At 47.7% G+C, this 6,250-nt stretch overlaps 1 long non-coding RNA gene across 1 annotated transcript; it reads left to right on the top strand.

Moving 5' to 3' along the window:
* Positions 1 to 389: 389 nt before the first annotated feature.
* Positions 390 to 2,082, top strand: LOC119469282. The gene is made up of 2 exons (XR_005198088.1): positions 390 to 425; positions 2,024 to 2,082. It is a non-coding gene; the product is annotated as an uncharacterized LOC119469282 (long non-coding RNA).
* Positions 2,083 to 6,250: the final 4,168 nt, after the last annotated feature.

Here is a 6,250-nt window from a genome sequence, read left to right as displayed (position 1 = left end):
TTTCATTGCTGGCCTTTGCTATTATGGACATTGCCACACTAAAACTGCCTCCTGCAAGTACAGCACAGGATAAGTTCTCAGCGGTGGAACTGCCAGCCCAAGACACGTGGCACAGTCTTTCCGTCTTTTTTTTTTTTTTTTGTCTTGCAGGAGAAAGGGGTGCACCATTCTTCAGCTGTGCCCGGGCAGGGCCACACCCACCTCTGCAAGCCCCTGGGAGCCCTTTGTGATGCCACCTTTGTGCATCCCCAGAAGCGTTTTCTTCCAAACAGGAACTCAGTATTTTATGAATGCTCTATTTTTTTTCTTTTGAACAGGAATCTTTGCCTACATGAACTATAGAGTACCCCGGACAAGGAAGGAGATCTTTGAAACCCCCGTCAAGGGTCTGCAGCGGCTGGAGTACAGAGGCTACAACTCGGCAGGTGGGTCTGCGGCCACCTGCCTTGTTTCTGGGGACGGAGCTCCCCTGCTCTGCCCTCACCCATCTCCTCTGTAGGGGATTTACAACCCGGGCCTTTTACTGCTACTTCTTTATGTTCATTTTCAATATAAAAATAACACTGTCTGGTAAAGAAATTTGAAACCTATAGAAAAATAGAAAGAAGAAACAAGGGTAAACAAAAAAACAAGCAGAAAACCTCCTTCTTCAAAAGTTCCTCCATCAGGAAGCAGTGAGGGTACAAGGCTGCAGCCATGCAGCATGAGTAAGTCCTGGACAGCTGCTCTGCAGCTTGGTGCCTGACCTTAACAACACTGTATTGCGCACATAAATATTTGCCAGAAGAGTAGATTTTTTAATTTTTAGTTTTTAGTTTTCTTGTCACTCAGGCTGGAGTGCAGTTCCAGGACATTGGCTTACTGCATCCTGAAACTCCTTGCCTCACGCCGTCCTCAGCCTCCTCAGCAGCTGGGACTACAGGCACACACCACCTCACCCGGCTGATTTTTTATTTTTTGTAGAGATGGGGTCTCACTGTGTTGCCCAGCATGGCTTCAAACCATCCTCCTGCCTCTGCCTCCCAAAGCACTGAGATCGTAGGTGTTAGCCAGCGAGCCCAGCCAAGAGGGTAGAGCTTATGTTAAGTCCTCCTATCACACACAATACATAAAGAGGGCAGGAGGAGGCTCTGAAAGGTGATAGGTTTATGGTGTAGCCTGCGGTGGTGGTTTCATGGGGGTGTCCTTGACTCCAAGCCCATCAGGTTGTAGACATTATGCACAGCTTTGTGTATGTCAGCCCTACCTCAGTGAGGTGGCTTCATTAAAAAAGGACCCCTGTCAGTCTTTGAGTCCCTCCTCTGGTTGTTGTTGTCTGTTGGGATGGTCTGCGGCGGAGGAGGGTAGAGGGGTTATACGTTGACATTTTTTGTTTTACCTAATTATAATTATGCAGTTTTGTAATTTTACATTCTCCTCTTTTCACTTAGCATTTCTATGATCCTAAACTCTTTCTAAGTAGCTTTCTCAGTGGCTACACAATGCTACACTGAGTGGCTGTCTCAGAGTTCAGGCCTCCATTCACTACAGAGGTGGATATTTAATCTGTTTACCCTGTTTAATCATGCAGCCCGAGGAGAGAGGGGGAGCCAGATGATTTTAGATCCCTGTCAACTTTTAACATGAGGCAAGTCTGATGGGAGGAACACTAATGCAGTGGAGATACTGGCAACAACATCACAATGCAGAGAGCCCTTGGGGTAAATCCCTGGCCTGGGCCATTGCCATCAGCCAGGGCCTGGTAGCGCCTGTAGTGGGGAAGCATCCCGAGGGGCTCACCCTGGGCAGGAACTGGGCAGGAGGCAGCTGTAGCCCAGGAGGAGGCAGGAGCTTCCCTACTTGTTAAGCATGGCCATGGTCACAGCCTCTTCTTTCAAAGTAGATTTCCTGAGAACTGTACAGCTCTCCAACCTGCCATTAACAGACAGCCCGGGGCATGCAGCCCTGACCCTGCACAGCACCTGTGCCAGGTATGTGAGACAAAACTTAAGTCCCAAAATAACAAAAAATACCTACATCACAGGTGTGGCAATCGATGGGAATAATCACGAAGTCAAAGAAAGACACATTCAACTGGTCAAGCAAAGAGGCAAAGTCAAAGCTCTGGATGAAGAACTTTACAGTAATTGGAAGACCTCTGAGTAGGAGGAGTGAGTGCTGCAGAAGCAGCTTTATAGGATTGTATTCCAAAAGCATGGGAGACCAAAAGTCTCCACTTGTCCCAGCTCAGATAAACAGAAGGAACGTTAAGCCCATGCTGTAAAACTGTGCTTCACAGGGTGTGGGATGGTTTATTTTAGGTGGTGGTGGCATATGGATAATTTTTTTTTTTTTTTTTTTGAGATGGAGTCTCACTCTGTCACCCAGGCTGGAGCGCAGTGGTGCAATCTTGGCTCACTGCAACTCTGCCTCCCAGGTTCAAGCAATTCTTCTGCCTCAGCCTCCTTAGTAGCTGGGATTACAGGCACTTACCACCATGCCAGGCTAATTTTTTGTAATTTTTAGTAGAGACGGGTTTCACTGTGGAAGCCAGGATGACCTCGATCTCCTGACCTTCTGATCAGCTTACTTTGGCATCCCAAAGTGCTGCAGTAACAGGTGTGAGCTACCATGCCTGGCCAGATAATTTTTTTAAAGTGTTAATAGTTACATGCAGTAGTTATTTTAATTATTCTGGCAAATGATTGCTTTCTGTTTGTGGTAGAGAGATAATAATTTTCCTTTAGTAAGTTTATTTCTGTGAATAAGTGAGCTGAGTTACAGAGAAGTAGTAAATAGTCCTCAGCACAGGTGGTTCATGGGCCTGCCCAGACTCCCGGGGTGGGATCTGGTGGGGAGGTGCAGTCGGTGTGGGTGATGTGACTCAGTGTAACGACACCAGGTCACCTTCACCAAGTCCCTAGTGAAGGATTATTGTTAAAGTGCAGCAGACTGATTTTCCTTTCATTTAGAACAAGACAGCATGGACTTAAAAGTGGAGTTTGAAACACACTTCGGCATTGCCCACACTCGCTGGGCCACCCACGGGGTCCCCAGTGCTGTCAACAGCCACCCCCAGTGCTCAGACAAAGGCAACAGTACGTGGCATGCTTCCCCATCCCCATGGTTCCACCTCACCCTGAGCTGTGTCAGGGCCAATTCCTGCCAGAGCAGATTCCACGCCCACCTGTAACTGACTTCTCAGCCTGCTTCATTTTTCCAAGAAAATGCAGATGTCCCATACCCCAGAGCTCTGCTGGTGGCCTCAGGATACAGGCAGCCTGGTCCCAGGGTGGTGCTGGCCTCCTGAGAATGCTCAGGAAAATGATGGCACTTAAAACCAGGAGAGCTGATGGCTCCTTGGAACCCAGCCCATGAGTGGGATGAGGCCACATGACGGACTGAGGGGCCTGGGCACTGTTTCCCCCCAAGAGATGGAAATGTTCCCCAAGGCTGTGCCCTTCTGGGAAGGATGGGTTCTGTCCTCATACAGCTAAACCCATCTCTTCCCCGCAGAATGGTCTAGGTGAGGGCAGGGGCTGTATTGGTCTTGGATGGTGTCAGAAGCACCATGGGCCCCAGAAGGAGACCTCAGCAGCCAGGAGCTTAGGGTTTGGAGAAGTAGGGGCTGCAATAAAATTAAAAGTTAAAAATTAAAATTAAAAGTTGACTAGCTTTTAATCAACCTTTTGGCCACTGCATCAGATGTTCCTGTTGGTGCATTAGAACTGTACTGTGAACTCCTTGTCATTATCACATTTAAATACCAGGTCAGCAATGGATCAGGATAAAGTTTAAAAATAGACCCAGACAAATAAGACCAACTTCTTTCTCCAAAGTTGCCAAGGCAGTTCAGTGGAGAAAGGATAGTCTTGTCAATAAATGACGTTGGGGGCTGGGCACAGTGGCTCATGCCTGTAACTCCAGCACTTTGGGAGGCTGATGTGGGAGGATCACTGGAGGTCAGGAGTCCAAGACCAGCCTGGGAGACCCTGTCTTAAAAAAATTATGTTGGAGCAACTAGCTATTCCATATGCCAGAAAATGAAACTTGGCCAGGCACAGTGGCTCACACCTGTAATCCCAGCACTTTGGAAAGCCAAGGCAGGTGGATCACTAGGTCAGGAGTTCAAATCCAGCCTGACCAACATAGTGAAACCCCATTTCTACTAAAAATACACACACAAAAAAATTAGCCAGGTGTGGTGGCACAAGCCTGTAGTCCCAGCTACTCGGGAGGCTGAGGCAGAAGAATTGTTTGAACCCAGGAGGCAGAGGTTGCAGTGAGCCGAGATCATGCCACTGCACTACAGACTGGGCAACAGAGCGAGACTCTGTCTCAAAAAAAGAAAAAAGAAAAAAGAAAAAGAGAAAAGAGTGACACAATCCCACCACACCTCTGTTAGAACAGCTATGGTTTCTTTAATGGCAATACCAAATGTTGATGAGGACAGAGAACAAATGGATCTCTCATACATTATTGGTGGGAATGCAAAATGGCGCAACCACTTAGGAAAACAGTTTCTCAAAAAGCTGAACCATATGATCCAAATAGAAATGAAACTTATGTCTACACAAAAACCAGTACACATGTTTATAGCAGCTCTGTTCACTACCGCCAAATACTAGAAGCAGTTACAATGTTCTGCTCTAGGTGAGTGGATAAACAAACTGGCACATCTGTGCAGTGAAATACAGCTCAGCCATAAAAAGGAATGAACGGGAGAAAAAAGGAATGAACCATTAATACACATGGAAACTTGAATTGATTTCAAAGACATTATTCTGAGAAAAAGCCAGTCTCAAGGTTATATAAAGTATAATTACATTTATACATTCTCAAAAAGCCAAAGCCTTATTGTTGCAGAACAGATGAGTGGTTGCCAGGGGCTGAGGTGGGAGACTGTGTGACTTCAGAGGGGTAGCACTTGGGAGTTTTGGGAGTGGTGGAACTGTTCTGTTTCCTGATTGTGGTGGAGCTGAATCTCCACATGTTAAACTCACAAGAGTTAATTTTACTGTGTGTTAATTTTTAAAAGAAGTTCAGCCAGCAAAGGTATGCAAAAGTCATCCTTTCCTTACAAGATTTGCTTCATTTGTGCCCTTGCTGGTGTTGCATCCAGGTTGCAGCACTCAGAGCGGGCAAGGCAGGGGGCCGAGGAGCGGAGCCACAAGCTGCAACAGGAGCTCAGCGGGAGGATCGGCACCCTGCAACTGCAGCTCTTCCAGTTGCACGAGAAATGGTAGGGGCCTTGCAGCAAGCCTAGGCTGGGGCGTGGCTCAGGAGGGACTGGGAAGAATTGGGGGCAGGTAGTATCCTGCTTCAGCATTCATCCTGCAGGTTCAGTATATTCCTAGGGAGCTTCTCTTCACAGGGCTCCTCACGTGGTCCAACTAGCCTCCAGGAGGTCTGGCCACTCTCAGACCATGGTCCCAGGTTGTAGCCTTTAACATCCTTGACCAGCCCTTTCCAAAAAATCAACTTTGTCAGTGTTGAGCAGAAAGCCACCTTTCACCTAGCCTTTGCTGATGTAAGCTTCATATAATTTTACGCACAGTTCATCGATAGATTTTTTAACAGTCTTACTCTGTCATCCAGGCTGGAGTGCAGTGGTGCAGTCTCTGCGCCTGCAACCTCCGCCTCCCAGGCTCAAACAATTATTGTGCCTCAGCCTCATGAGTAGCTAGGCCTACAGGTGCAAACTAACACACCCAGCTAATTTTTGTGTTTTTAGTAGCGACAGGCTTTTGCCATGTTGGCCAGGCTGGTTAAAATCTTCTGGCCTCAAGTGATCCACCCATCTCTGCCTCCAAAACTGCTGGGATTACAGGCATCAGCGACTGCCTGGCCTATAGATTTTTTGAGATAGTATAAATGCCAAGCTAAAAGCCTGTTGTCAAGAGAAGAGATAGAGCCATCTTTATTTCCACAAAGAGAGAGAAGACTCCAGGGGTTCCAGCAGTGCCCCCAGGGCCACTCAGCTGGTACAAGGGAGGAGTCAGGTTCGGACTGAGGCTCACTCCTGGCCTCCCTCCAGGATCCTCCACTGTCAGCCTTGCCACAGGATATAGAAAGCAGAATGAGGCTGGGCGCAGCGGCTCAAACTTGTAATTCCAACACTTTGGAAGGCTGAGGCAGGTAGATCATGAGGCATGTGAATCATGAGGTCAGGAGTTTGACACCAGCCTGGCCAACATGGTGAAACCCTGTCTCTACTGTGGTGGCGGGTGCTTGTAATCCCAGCTACTTGGGAGGCTGAAGCAGAAGAATC

This window comes from Cebus imitator, unplaced genomic scaffold (genome assembly GCF_001604975.1).
Source record: "Cebus imitator isolate Cc_AM_T3 unplaced genomic scaffold, Cebus_imitator-1.0 Scaffold618, whole genome shotgun sequence".
Lineage (NCBI taxonomy): Eukaryota > Metazoa > Chordata > Mammalia > Primates > Cebidae > Cebus > Cebus imitator.
Note: the sequence above shows the minus strand (reverse complement) of the source record. Positions and strands in the feature narration are given on the sequence as shown.